General features: G+C 34.7%; 1 non-coding gene across 1 annotated transcript; it reads right to left on the reverse strand.

The window, feature by feature from the left end:
* Positions 1-14049: 14049 nt before the first annotated feature.
* On the reverse strand, positions 14050-14183 carry LOC122474165. Its single transcript, XR_006294846.1, has one exon. It is a non-coding gene; the product is annotated as a small nucleolar RNA SNORA31 (small nucleolar RNA).
* Between the last annotated feature and the right edge of the window lie 632 nt (positions 14184-14815).

Genomic DNA, 14815 nt, shown 5'->3' on the forward strand with positions numbered 1-14815 from the left:
ATAGATAGATAGATAGATAGATACCATCTCTCTAAGCCTCTTAACCAAAGCAACTCTCTTCTCATCTGTTTCACAAATTGGTAAATGTCCTCTTGAAACTCATTTTGGACAAAGAGTTCTACAGGTAGAATGAGAAATCCTAGCAAAATTGCAGGTTACAAGGTTAATATGTAAAAGTCAGTTGCTTTCCTATATACCAATAATAAACAAGTGGAATTTGAAATTAAAAACACTTTATATTAGCACCTCCCAAAATGAAATACTTAGGTATGAATCTAACAAAATATGTATAAAATCTATATGGGGAAAAACAACAAGACTTTGATGAAAGAAATAGAAGAACTGGATAAACAGATATTCCACGTTCACAGATAGGAAGATTCAATATTGTCAAGATGTCAGTTTTTTCCAACTTGATCCATAGATTCAGTCAATCAAAATCAAATAGTCAATCAAAATCCCAGAAAGTAGATAGACTGACACTATCCTACTTTAAGACTTACTATAAAGCTACAGGAATGAAGACAATATGGTATTAGCAAAGAACAGACAAATAGATTAATGGAAGAGAATAGAAAGCCCAGAAATGGACCCCCGAAAATGTAATCAACGATCTTTGCCAAAGGAGCAAAGGCAATACAATGGAGTGGCTCAGTCGGTTAAGCATCTGTCTTTGGCTCAGGTAATGATCTCGCAATTTGTGGGTTCAAGCCCCGTGTTGGTTCTGTACTGACAGCTCAGAGCCTGGAGCCTGCTTCAGATTCTGTTTCTCCCTCTCTCTCTCTGCCCTTCCCCCACTTGTGCTCTGTCTCTCTCTGTCTCTCAAGAATAAATAAACATTAAAAAAGATTTTTAAAAAGTACTCTCTTTAGTAAATGGTGACAAAACAACTTGATATTTTCATGCAAGAATGAACTTGAAGACCCTACAACTTTCACAAAAATTAACTCAAAACAGATCATAGACCTAAATTTAAATATAAAACTCCTAGAAGATAAATTGGAGAAAACCTGCATCAGCTTAGGTATGGTGATGTCTTTTAAATATAACACAGAAGACACAATCCATGAAAGAAGTAATTGATAAAATGGATGTTATCAAAATTCAAAACTCTGCTTTACAAAAGTCCGTATAAAGACATTTAGCATACAACCCACAGACTGGGAGAAAATATTTGCAAAATACATACCTGATATAAGGCTATTATTTGAACTCTACAAGTATCTTGTAAAACTCAACAATTAGAAAACAAACAACCTGAGGGTCACCTGGGTGGCTCAGTTGGTTGAGCATCCGACTCCAGTTCAGATCATGATCTTGATGGCCTCACTATTGTCAGCACAGAGCCCACTGAGGATCCTCTGTGCCCCCCTGCTGTTCCCCTGCTCATGCTGTCTCTCAAAAATAAGAAACATGTAAAAAAAAGAAAACCTGAATTTAAAAAAATAGGCCATAATACCATAGTACCAATATTGAACCAAATTAAACTATGGACTTTGGGCGATTATGATGTGTCTGTATAGGTTCATCCTTGGTAAAAAGTACTATTCTGGTTGTTGATGTTTATAAGGAGAGGATATGCATGTGTGAGAAATCTCTTTCTCCTAACTTTGTTGTAAACCTAAAGCTGCTCTTAAAAAGTAGTCTTTTTAGAAAAAAAAATATACTGATTAATGCAGGCAAAGAGTGTGGCATATCATAAATGCTCAGTTCATATTAATCAATGGTATGTTAGTTTTCAGGTAACATACTCTTTTTTTTTTCTATTTGAGACAGAGAGTTCCTGTGAGGGTTGGGGAGAGGTACTGAGTGGGAGAGAGGGAGAGGGAAGGAGGGGGAAAGAAAGAAGGAAAGAAAAGAAGGAAAGAAAGAAAGGAAAGAAAGAGAGAAAGAGAGAGAAAGAGAAAGAGAATCTTAAGCAGGCTCCACGTGCAACACAGAAACCAACATGGGTTTGATCCCACAAGCCTGGGATCATGACCTGAGCTGAAATCAAGGGTTAGACACTCAACCAACTGAACCACCCAGGTGCCCTTCAGATAACATATTCTTATTTACTGTTCATTCATTCTCAAAAATGAACCTCAATAAATTATTGTTAGACATTTCTTATACATCATTTTTGAAAATATGTAGTTATTTTCATAAAAGCAGTGATCTTTTATAATTCATGTTTGTGTACTGTTAGGTCATTGAGTATTATATATTGTACATGTTCAATAGATGTTGAAAGGATGAATTAATATGCTCCATTGGCCTCAGTGACAATAATAGAGTAAACACAACATGAGATTTAAGCCTTCTTCATGTTCTTCCCATTGTTTAACTTTTACGTAAATATTTTATATCACAAGTATAAAACTAAATCCTCTATCTAGTTAACTCATAATTTCTCTGTACCTATCTCCGGTCTAAAGAAATGGGATTTGCAAAAAGATAGGTTTTAATATGGGGTGGGCATATGGAAAAGGAAGTAAAAAATCATCAGTTTACCTTTTTAAGCAATGATGTCAACCTCCAAAAAATGAAATGAAAAGTGGTACTGTGTAGGTTGGCCACCAATAGAATTTTTTAAGTGATGTTCCCAATTTATGTATACCAGTTTTTAAGTTGAACATAGATATTACCTTATATTATAACCCATTGGAATATCAAAGCAGAATATGATCTAAATCGTTCTTTCAGTTCTACAGTACCAGCTGTGGAAATTACATTTGAAATCCTACATAGAAGCAAAGATCCTAGGATGGCAATGACAAAGTAATCTGAGAAGAGCAAATAGCAACATGTTGTAATATTTTCATTTGTCTAAATAAAATGAGAATGTGTTAAAAATCCTATCTAAACAAAGAAAGGAAGCAGAGAGTTTTAAGATTATTCACTGAGTTCATGTTCTCTTAATAGACAATTCAGATTGTCCAGGAAAAGCAAATGCCAATATATGGTGTGGAGATAGCACGGTGCAGGTAAGCAATAGCTGTAGGCTTGCAGGTACAGATGAGTTTTACATTAATACGAATGTGAGGTGGCTGCTCATAATGTTGCAAAATGTAGGCTGTTAAGGATTCTGAAACGTTGAATTATGCAAGAAATATTTAGAAAAGTACGTCTACCTATATTTTTTAATTGCACTTGGGAAAGTTGTTCATAATATAGGCAAAACGATGTGAAGGAAAGAACAGTGGAGTGGAATGAGGTACCTTGTTTTCTAGAAAAGCCCTACTGGAAAGCACGGTGGGCATATCACATTCACCCTCTAAGGCTCAACTTCTTAAATAGTAAAATTAAGAGGTTGGGGTAGATTATCTGTAGGTCAAGTTCTGATTGTCTAGTGTGACATGTGGTTTGTGAATTAGAAACTTCCTGTCACTTACAAGTACCTCAAGTTGACATGCTCTATTAGTTACCAGTGTAGGGAATAAAAATTTAAAAAAAAATTATTGCTATTATAGATAAAGGTATGTTGACAGAATTTTGACCTTAAGTCTTTTATAATATAAGGATGGTTGCTAAAAATAAGTTATCTCAGAACTGGTATCTCTCTAATCCACTTCTAAAAAGAATTGTTATTTTTGATATTAAAAAATACATTACAAATATGACACATGAAAGAATGCGTAGTAGAATTATGATCTTATAGAAACTTTAAAAATGAAATGGTTTGCTGTCACTGAACAGAATACTTTCTAGTTGAATATTTTCAATCAGAGTTACAAAGCTATGGATGACTTAGCAGAGTTCTTTATCTCCTCCATCATCCAATTTTCATGAGATTTGTGTGTACTTCTCTGGAAGTCATTATTAATACTTTTGCCAATTATTGTCAAAGTTCATATTCTAAAGGGAGGTGAGAGTAGTAGTGTAATTTAGAAACTGAAAATATCAGACTAAATCTGAGTCTAATATGATAACCTTTTTCACTAAAGAACTAGAAAACAAGTTGTGCATAAAATTAATTATATTTTTATTAGATTCCAAAAGACGCTCGCTTGTTGAGAGTTGATATAATGATATGGTATGCAGAAGGGAAAGCTGAGAAAACACAGGTGCAACCGAAACATTCACAGTAGTGAGCCTGTTGATTAGAGATGATTCCAGTTGACTCTTGACTCAAAAATAATGAGAAGAGACATGTTTTATTAGAAGTAAAATTTCAGTACTTCCGATTAGTTCAGAGATTCCTATTTAGAGTTTCCCAATTTAAAGAAAGTATTAAGGACTTGAAAAATTTATATACATTATTTGATATTAAGACAACAAACCACCCAGTTAGGTTTAAAGATGAAGATGAAAACAACGAATCTGATATATGTCTCACTTTAGGTCTTTTGACTAGTATTTCCGTCATATTTATTGGATTTTCTTAAAATAGAAGCATTTCCCTGATTGAGGAAATTATCAATAAATTTAAATACTATCTCAGTTTTTGTGATATATAGTTGAGGATGATAAGATACAATATCAAAAAAATAAACAACAAAAATTTTTATGTATGATTGTCACAGGTTGATTCAATGCCTCCTCTAAACTTCCCATTCTAACACCTCATCTGTGTACTCTTTACTATTGAGGTATTTTCAAAATACAAGTTATGACTTAAAAGTTTTATATCATTCTTTCTCAGTGTTACAATGCAGCATAAAAATTATAATTGAAAAATTCAACACCATAGTCAGATTACAAATGCAGAACATAAAACTTCAAGTGCTATGTATATTTAAAAGACATGTAGAGTAGGGACAGTTGTACCATGTACTTTATGCTATTTTTAACAGCTTGTATAGGTCTGTATCCACCTTAAATTTGACTTTATGTGAAACTCAAAGATTTGTTTATTTCATTTTCTTATTGATGGCTTGCTTTCCTTCACTTGAGTTTCCATATAATTTGTATTTAAGAAGCAAGGAACTTGCTGGAATGGTAGTATGACAAGCTCCAGAAACCTGCTCCCCAGAAATACAATGAAAACTGATGAACGTTGTATTTTTTTAATTGTGGAAATTGTCCTGAGAGCACAGAGCACATGGAAATACATGTATTTAACACTTACAACTTCTCATAGGAACACAGAACCTATGGCATTTGAGCCACAACCCTCTCCCTCTCTCCTCAGTTCAGTATGATGGAAGTTCTACTCCAGATATGTATGGTGAGAATATGGACTGCTTCTCCAGCTCCAAATCTTGGGTGGTGGTTTTTTTTTTGTTTTGTTTTGTTTTTTTCTAAGAGGCAGCCCAATGACATGCTAATTAATTCTGCTCTCTACCATTTAATGTTTTTAGATTCCACATAATAAGTGAGATTATACAGTATTTGTCTTTCTCTGACTTATTTCATGTAGCATATTGCCCTCATGGTCCATCTGTGTTGTCACAAATGGCAAAATTTCCTTCTTTTTATGGCTGAATAATATTCTCTTCCGTATATGTACCACATTTTATTTATTCATCCATCAGTTAGCACTTAGGTTGTTTCTGTGCCTTGGTTATTGTGAATAATACTGTAATGAACATGGGAATCCCTTCAACAGAGTGATTTCAGTTCCTCTGGATATATACGCAGTGCAATTGCTGGGTCATATGGTAGTTTTATTTTTAATTTTGGGAGAAACTTTCAGACTGTTTTTTTACAGTGGCTGTACCAATTTATATTCCCCCCAGGGGTGTGCAAGTGTTCTTTTTCGCTTTATCTTCAGCATTTTTGTCGCTTTTATTTCATTATAGGTGTGAGGTCGTATCTCATTGTTTTGATTTGCGTTTCCCCAATAATTAGTGATGTTGAACACTTATTTATGTGCCTATTGGTTATTAGTTATGTCATCTTTTGGAAAATATCTATTTAAGTCTTCTGCCCTTTTTTAAACTAGATTGTTTCTTTGACATTAACAAACATTTTTGCATTGTTTTTATCAGTTTTTAAAAGTATATTTTGGATATTAACCTTACCAGATATATGGTTACAATTTTTTTTTCCCATTCTGTAGGTTGCCTTTCATTTTGTGAATTTAGTTTGATGTGATCCTACTTGTTGATTTTTGGTTTTGTTGCTTGCTTCTTTCATGTCGTACACAAAAATTCATGAAGCTCTTTACCTATGTTTTCTTCTAGGAGTATACATTTTCAGGTCTTATGTTTAAGTCCTTATTCTACTTTGAGTTCATTTTTGTGAGTGGTGTGAGAATTGGGTTCAATTTTATTCTTTTGCATGTGGATATATTTAGTTTTCCCATTTATTGAATAGACTATCCTTTCCCCACTGAGTATTCTTTGCTCATTTGACAAATATCAGTTGACCATATATGTATGAGTTAATTTCTGGACTCTGTTTTCTGTTCCTTCGGGTTATGTATCTATTTTATACCAGTGCCATATTGTTTTGATTATTATAACTTTGTAATATAGTTTGAAATCAGGAAGCATGATGCCTCCATGTTTGTTTCTTCTCAGAATTCTGTTGGCTATTCAGAGTCTCTGTGGTTCCATAGGAATTTTAGAATTGCTTTTTCTATTCATTGAAAATTACCATTGGAATTTTGGTAGGGATTGCATTGAATCTATAGATTGCCTTGGATAATATGGATATTTTAACAATATTAATTTTTCCAGTCCATGAACATAGAATATCTTTCCATGTATTTGTGTCCTCAGTTTTTTTCAGCAATATCTTATAGTTTTCAGGCTGTAGACCTTTCACTTTCTTGATTAAACTTATTCCTAATATTTTATTGTTTTTGATGCTACTGTGAATGGGATAGTTTTTTAATTTCTTATTTACATAGTTTACTGTTAGTGTATACAATATGCAGCTAATTTTTGTATCCTGACTTTCTATCCTTATACATTATTGAATTTGTTGATTAGGTCAAAGAATGTTTTGATGGAGTCATTAGAGGGCATCTATATAGAAGATCATGTCATCATAAAATAGAGACAGTTTTATTTTTTTTTCTGATTTGTATGCCTTTTATTTCTTTTTCTTGCCTAATTAGGACTTACAGTACGACGTTGAATGGAAATTATGATAATAGGTTCTCTTATCTTGTTCCTGATCTTAGATGGAAAGTTTTCAGCTCTTTACCATTGAGTATGACATTAGCTGTGGGCTTCTCATATATGGCCCTTCTTATGTTGAGGTATATTTCTCCTATACATAGTTTGTTGAGAGTTTATATCATGAAAGGATGTTGAATTTTGTCAAATTTCTTTTCTGCATCTCTTGAGATGATCATATGATTTTTGTCTTTCATTCCATTAATGTCATGTGTCACATTTGTTGACTGTCCTATGTTGAAACATCCCTGCATCCCAGGGATGAATTCCAGTATATATATTGTCCTTTTAACGTGCTATTGAATTTGGTTTGCTAGTATTTTGTTAAAGATGTTTACATCCTATACCTCTCTATAAAGATACTGTCCTCAAGTTTCCTTTGCTTACAGTATTCTTTTCTGGGTTTGGTATCTGCATAATACTGGCCTTGTAAAATGAGTTGGTGGGGGATGCTTCTTCAATTTTTTGTAAGTGTAAGTAGAATTGATGTTAATTCTTCCGTGATTGTTTGGTAAAATTTATCTATGAAGCCATCTGATCCTGGGCCTTTCTTTGTTAGGAGATTTCTGATTACTGTTTCTATCTCCTCACTTATTATTTCTCTGTTAAGATTTTTCTATTTTTTTCATGATTTTACTTGTTCTATTCTATGTTTCTAGGAACTTAAAGATTTCTTCTAGGTTTTCCAATTTATAGGCATGTAATTATTCACATTAGTTTCAAATGATCCTTTACATTTCTGTAGTGTCAGTTGTAATGTTTCCTTTTTAAAAATAATTTTATATATTTTATTCTTCTTTCTTTTTTCCTTGGTAAATCTAGCAAAACATGTATCAGTTTTGTTAATCTTTTCAAAAAACCAATTCAGTTTTGTTGATGTTATTATTGATTTTGTAATCTCTTTTTTGTTTATTTCTGCTCTGTTACCTCCTCTCTTTCTCTAAATTTAGGCTTGGTTTTTCTTTTTCTACTTACTTGAGGTGTATAGTTAGGTTGTTTGAGATCTTTTGTTCTTAATGTAGGCATTTATTCTCATAATCTTCCTTCATTGTTTTCATGCATCCTGTAAATTTTGATATGCTCTGCTTCCATATATATATGTGTGTGTGTGTGTGTGTGTGTGTGTGTGTATTTTGTTTTTGTTTTGATTTCATCTTTAAATCAGTTGTTCAGGAGTGCGTTCTTTAATTTCCACATATTTGTGAATTTTATAGTTTTCCTCCTGCTACTAATTTCTAGCTTCATACCATTGTGATGAAAAGATACTTGGTTTGATTTCAGCCTTTTTTTTAATGTTTATTTATTTATTTTGAGAGAGAGAGAGAGAGAGAGAGCGCGCAGGTGTAAGCAGGGGAGGGGCAGAAAGAGGGAGAGAGAGAATCCCAAACAGACTCTGCACTGTCAGCACAGAGAATGACTGGGGCTCAAAATCACTAACCATGAGGTCATGACCTGAGCCTAAATCAGGAGTTGGATGCTTAACTGATTGAGCCACCCAGTTGCCCCTGATTTCAGTCTTTTAAAATTTGCTGAGACCTGTCTTGTGACCTAATATATAATGTATCCTGGAGAAGGTATCCATATGCAGAGAAGAACATGCATTCTACTGGCGTTGGATGCTGCTGTGATGGCTGAATGAAGGTATCTTATGTGGTAGAAAGGGCCAGTATATTGGGGCGCCTGCGTGGCGCAGTCGGTTAAGCGTCCGACTTCAGCCAGGTCACAATCTCGCGGTCTGTGAGTTCGAGCCCCACGTCGGCTCTGGGCTGATGGCTCAGAGCCTGGAGCCTGTTTCTGATTCTGTGTCTCCCTCTCTCTCTGGCCCTCCCCTGTTCATCCTCTGTCTCTCTCTGTCCCCCAAAAAAATAAACGTTTAAAAAAAAAAAAAAGAAAGGGCCAGTATAGACACACACATCGTGTCAATGGCTGGACCCAACAACAGAGGTCAGAATCAACTGCAGGCACACAAGCAGCTGTGGGGTTTCTGTATGTTGGCATATACTTGCATGACTGCAGGGGCTAGCCACAGGCACAGGCACATGCATGATGGTTGGGACCAGTGAGGAAAGTTAGATCAGGCAGCATGTAGGTGCATGGCCCCTGGGGTTAGCTGCAAGCACGCATATTAGTGCAGTCCACTAAAGGAGTCAGGGTTGGCCTGGGAACCCAAGCAGCTGCGGGGTGTGGACTGTCTGCATGCGTCTGAGTAGCTGGAGGTGCTATCTTCTGGTGTGAACATAGAATTTGATGCTGGTGATAGAAGTGAGGGCCAGTGGCTTGTACGTACATTGCTTTAGGGACTAGCTGCAAACACACACATTGGTACTGGCCAGTGACAGGAGTCAGGGCTGGTACCAGGTCCACAAGAAGCTGTGTGGAGTGAGGAAGGTCTCAGGCAGCTGGTGTCTACAAACAGGAAAGCCTGTGGTGAAAAACTTCAGTAGCAAAATCTGCAAAGGGTCCATGGTGGCTATGTTGGCTGTTGGTTTTCTCAGTGGAGAAAGTAGTGAGGGTCCTCTGTGGGTCAGTCTGGGGTCTATGAAGAGAAGTCCTCAATGATGAAAGCTGGGTGTTGCAACTGTCCACAAGGGCTGTTGAGCTCCTCAAGTGACAAAGGTTGCCATGATCCTCTGCAGTACAGGCTACTGGGACGGACCATTGTCACTCCTGCCATATGGCTGATACTGTTTGCCCCTGTGTTCGTTCCTTGTTTCCAGCTGTTTAGTTTTCCTGGTCTTTGAGAGAGTTGAGACCAAAGCAGATACTTTGTGCAGAGCACTGAGAAGTTGAGGAAACTGTTTTCTCAAGTTGATCTCCTTTTCCTGCTGAGGGAAGCCCTCTCAGTCTTGGGAGTTCTGTTTTGGTGAAAAATAGAGCTGGCCTGGGGCAGGAGATGATGAAGGCAAATGAAACTGTTCGTCCTACCCTTGTGAACTTATCCTCAGGTGTTTTTGCTTTACTGTGTTGTTAAAACTTTTTAAGTGGACCCCTGAGTCTCTCCCAGAACTTTGCTCATGGATAGCTGTCTAATTATGCTCTGTAGGGAGATGGAAGCTGACATCTTCTACTGTACCATTTTGGTGATGTCACTGTCTTCACTGAATTATTTTTTATAGAATCTAGTTCTCTGTTGAAGTTGTCCAATCTTTCACCTATTTTGACCATATGTTTCCCATTTAACACATTAATCAATAATTGCAACCTCTCCTACATTATACTCAGAAGGTACACATAGGAAAATTAGAAATTTATTTAAGGAAAATTTTATATTTCACATAATATATATACGTTATGGGAAAAACAGAAGCATAAAATTGGGAACTCTCAGAAATAGCAATTGTCATCAAGTGGCAAGAAAGAGAATATTGGTCATATTTTGAAATTTGACTAAGGTAAATTTTGATAGAAAAACATATGAGAGCCCTTACTTCATAGCATGAATACTACAAAGATTATTCATGAAGGTTGCTATCTTTCAAAAATAAAATTTTGATATATGATCAAGCTGAGAAAAACAGAAGCTATTTAATTGAATATGTTTATACATGCAGCAATCTAATCCAATGAAATGGTGATTAAAAATTATATATAAGGTAGAAGGGGAAGGGGAAAAAAAGTTACAGAGAGGGAAAGAGGCAAACCATAAGAGACTCTTAAAAACTGAGAACAAACTGAGGGTTGATGGGTGTGAGAGGGAGGGGAAAGTGGGTGATGGGCATTGAGGAGGGCACCTGTTGGCATGAGCACTGGGTGTTATATGGAAACCAATTTGGCAATAAATTTCATATTAAATAAATAAAAAACTAATAATAAAATAAAAAATAATAAAATATCCTATCCAAAAGTAAAAGAAAATACAAATAAAAAATAAAAATTATATATAAAATATGAATTTATTGAGAAACCCAAAACCAATATTTTAAAAATGTCATAGACATAAACTATGTGTGTGTGTGTGTGTGTGTGTGTGTGTGTATATATATATATATATATATATATATATATATATATATGCATTCATTCCTTGATTAAAATGGCAGCAAGACAACCTTGCCTAATATACTCTATGATAACTTCCTATTAGAATAACTTCACTGAAGGTATAAGAAAAGATGAAAAACATCTCAGTGTTAGAAAATTCTTAACCACGTGTTATCGTATAAGAGTACCTAGTTGCTGAGAATAAGATTGATATATAAGAAAAAAAATGGTAACTGAGAAAAAATAGGTTACAGGGAATATTTGAGGAACTTGCCTTTAAAGTAGGAGCCTTGAGGGGTACATGGGTGCCTCAGTCAGTTGAGCATCTGACTCTTAATTTCAGCTTAGGTCATGATTCTAGGGTAGTGGGATCAAGCCCCGCATCGGGCTCAGGGCTGAGTGTAGAGCCTGCTTAAGGTTCTCTCCCTCTTCCTCTAACCCTCTCCCCTGCTTGTGCACTCTCTCCCTATATATATATATATATATATATATATATATATATATATATATATATATAAAGTAGGAGACTTGAGTTTTCTATAGTAATTTGAATTAAAAGAATATACAGTGGGTATAAAATCTGTGAATGTTTTAAGTTTTTCTATTAAAGTATGAAAGCGTACATATATCTAAGATAATCTGTGTTCCTGAAAAATAGAATAGAATGTCATCCTCTGAACCTGAGGGGAGAAACATGATATCACAAGAGGATAAAGAAAATATTTTTAATATACTCATAGGCTTCTTTCCCCATTAGACTTCTGGTGCTGGAACTCCCACCCAGGAGATTACAAGTCATTACTCTGGAATCTGACCAGCCCAAGAGGCAGCATGGGCTTCAAGAAAAGAGGCAAATAATATTGAGACACAGAGAGAGAGAGACATCGGATAATGAAACTGTAACTCTAATGCAGGAAATAAACAAAAGAGACCTTGAAAATGTTAAAACTACCAATACTGATTAAAACGGTATGCCAAATGAGGATTTCCATTGCCATGTATTTTTGGTCTTTACCATTATGCTCTTTTAAACATAATAATAACTTCATGAGTCTGATCCAGAATATTTTTAACGTAAATTAACTTTATAACTCTGATCCAGAATATGATTTGTAGTTAGCTTGCATTGTCTGTGAGTTAATAGAATTTCTCTTCTATTTTCTGTTACCTGTGGCCTGGATCCATGTTTTCATCTAAGTGTGAAGGCTAGATATTAGCCATGAAGAACGTAGAAGTAGAAAATAAAAAGAAACCTATGCATCTGATCACATTTCTGCTTGATATAGAAATATCAATATTCCTTATTATATTGGACATATACAGTATTATGTGATAAGATGATTATACATACTTTCCTGTATTGTGTAATTTTTTGTTCACAATTACCTTATTATATGACTAGTTTTATAACAGCTAGGTTTATATTTGCTAATTTATTTTTATTTATTTACCTTAATTTAACATTTTAACCATTTTTTAAATATTTGTTTATTTTTGAGAGAAAGGGAGAGAGCATAATGGGGGAGGGCAGAGGGATACAGAGTATTCAAAGTGGACTGTGGGACTGCCAACAACAGCGAGCCCAGCAGGGGGCTTGAACTCAAAAAGGGTGAGATCATGACCATAACCAAGGTCAGATGCTTAAGTGACTGAGCCACCCAGGCACTCCCTCTACTATATATTTTTAAAAAAATCACTTTTCATAAACATCAACAGATGTTTATTTAAAAAAATGCACACTTAATTGAAAAAGAAATAACCAAAGAGAATACTTTGCTTGGATTTACAAATTACTTGATGGCTGATTGCTCAATGGCAACAGTAAAAAAACAGAAATTATTATATGATTAAATGATGAAGAGATATAACCTGTAATTCTATAAAACACAAAAAATGTAAAGAAAAAAGTCAGCTGGATATAATGGAATAGCATGTAACATAATAAATTAATGGTTTCTTGATGAAATTAATATTATGTAGGGACTGTAATTCTTTAGTTAAAATGTCCTTTATTCAATATAAAATTAACAGATATGCCACTATACAAGCCCAAATGAGAGGGAAGGAATGAAAAGGCAATAATTAAAGTATACAAGACAAATAGACCATTGGTGTGACCAATTATAGAATTAGTACACATAGACTGTCAAATTACTGTGATTAATAGTTCCAGAGAACAGATAGCAACTTGGAGAATTTTAACAGAGAATGATATATTAAGATAAACTCATTTGTTTCTTTCCTGTAGTAGATTTACTGGTTCTACAACAATAAAACAACAATAACAATAAAATCAACAATGGGAATTAAAAATTCTTATTTTGGCTTAACGATGGATAAAGCAGAAGGAAAAATATTGTAGGCAGTAGGTAAGTGGGTAAAAAAAATATTCAGACAGAAGTACAGAAAAGGAAAAAAAAAGAAATGAAAAATACATACATAAAAATAAGAGAGAAGGTATTTCTGTCAAACGTCAATGAATCCAGAATGGCTGTTGTGGTGCTTAAAATAGTAAACAAATGAAACCCAAAACAAGAAAAAGTGTATATGAACAAGAAATACAATTTAAGACATAATGCTGGCAGGGGATAGGCATCTAGACTAAGATGCATGTCTGCTTTCTTGACCTGAAACCCAGAGCCCTGTGCCACTAACCTGCAGTCACCCTCACAGGGAAACTGCACTTTGAAACAAAGCTGGTTCTTAGCCTAGCCTGGAGCCGCAGAGGCTAAGTTGGCATTCTGTTGGCACAGCTCCTGTAAATAGTAAATGTTCATCCTCATGTGGTCTTCCTGTAGGGTGTGGTGTGTGGGATATTGCAGTGTTGAATATAAACACAATTATATTACGTAATTATCATCCAGTAATTACTTTGTTATTTACTTGGATAATAAGGTAATTACTTTAATTTAAAATGGGCTAAATTATCCACTTAAAAAAATTGTCCAACTTAAAAAAAAAAAACTACATTGCTCACAAGAGACATGCTTTATTAAAATATTTTATTGCATTATTTTCCCCCTGTATTGCCCCATTCAATCTTGACTGCCACACTCAGACAGACACAAAGCATGAGGACACTTTTTTCTTGCATCTCTAGTGGAAGCCTTAGCAGCAGAAAGTGACTACTCCAAATCTGTCAAATAGATGCATAAGAGGCATACTTTAAACATAAGAACTCTGAGGAGGAATTAAAATGATCGAGTAGTAGAGCACCATATGCTTGCCCCATCCCCCAATCCCAGCTAGATAAATAAACATAAGAACTCTGAACTTTAAAAGACTATAGCATGGAAATATGAGTAATAAAGGTGTCACTGTGCTAAAAGCAGGTAAAAACTATGAATTACTATTAGACCCAGAGAAATACTTTATTTGATAAATCTGTTAATACCTATTGGATACATACAACAATTCTAAACATGCATGCATCTAAAAACATAGCCAGTAGAATACATAAGATATAATTTAGGTATAACTAGAAGAACAAATTTACAGACTTAATGGATGTTTCTAACACATCCCTTGCTGTGATTATTAGAACAATCAGAACATCAATAAAAATACAGATTTGGAAGGCACAGAACCAGTAAATCTAACAATTTAAGAAAACATGGAAAGCACTGAGTCAAAGAACAGCAGCATACAGTTTTACTTGAGTGCACGTGGAATGGTTACCAAAATTGACCATACATTGGGCTCCTAAGCAGGTATCAAGATAACTAAAGCTATTTAAATCATGACAATGCTCTCTAAGCACAGTGTGATTAAGCTAGAAATCAATA

Source organism: Prionailurus bengalensis, chromosome B4 (genome assembly GCF_016509475.1).
Source record: "Prionailurus bengalensis isolate Pbe53 chromosome B4, Fcat_Pben_1.1_paternal_pri, whole genome shotgun sequence".
Classification (NCBI taxonomy): Eukaryota; Metazoa; Chordata; class Mammalia; order Carnivora; family Felidae; genus Prionailurus; species Prionailurus bengalensis.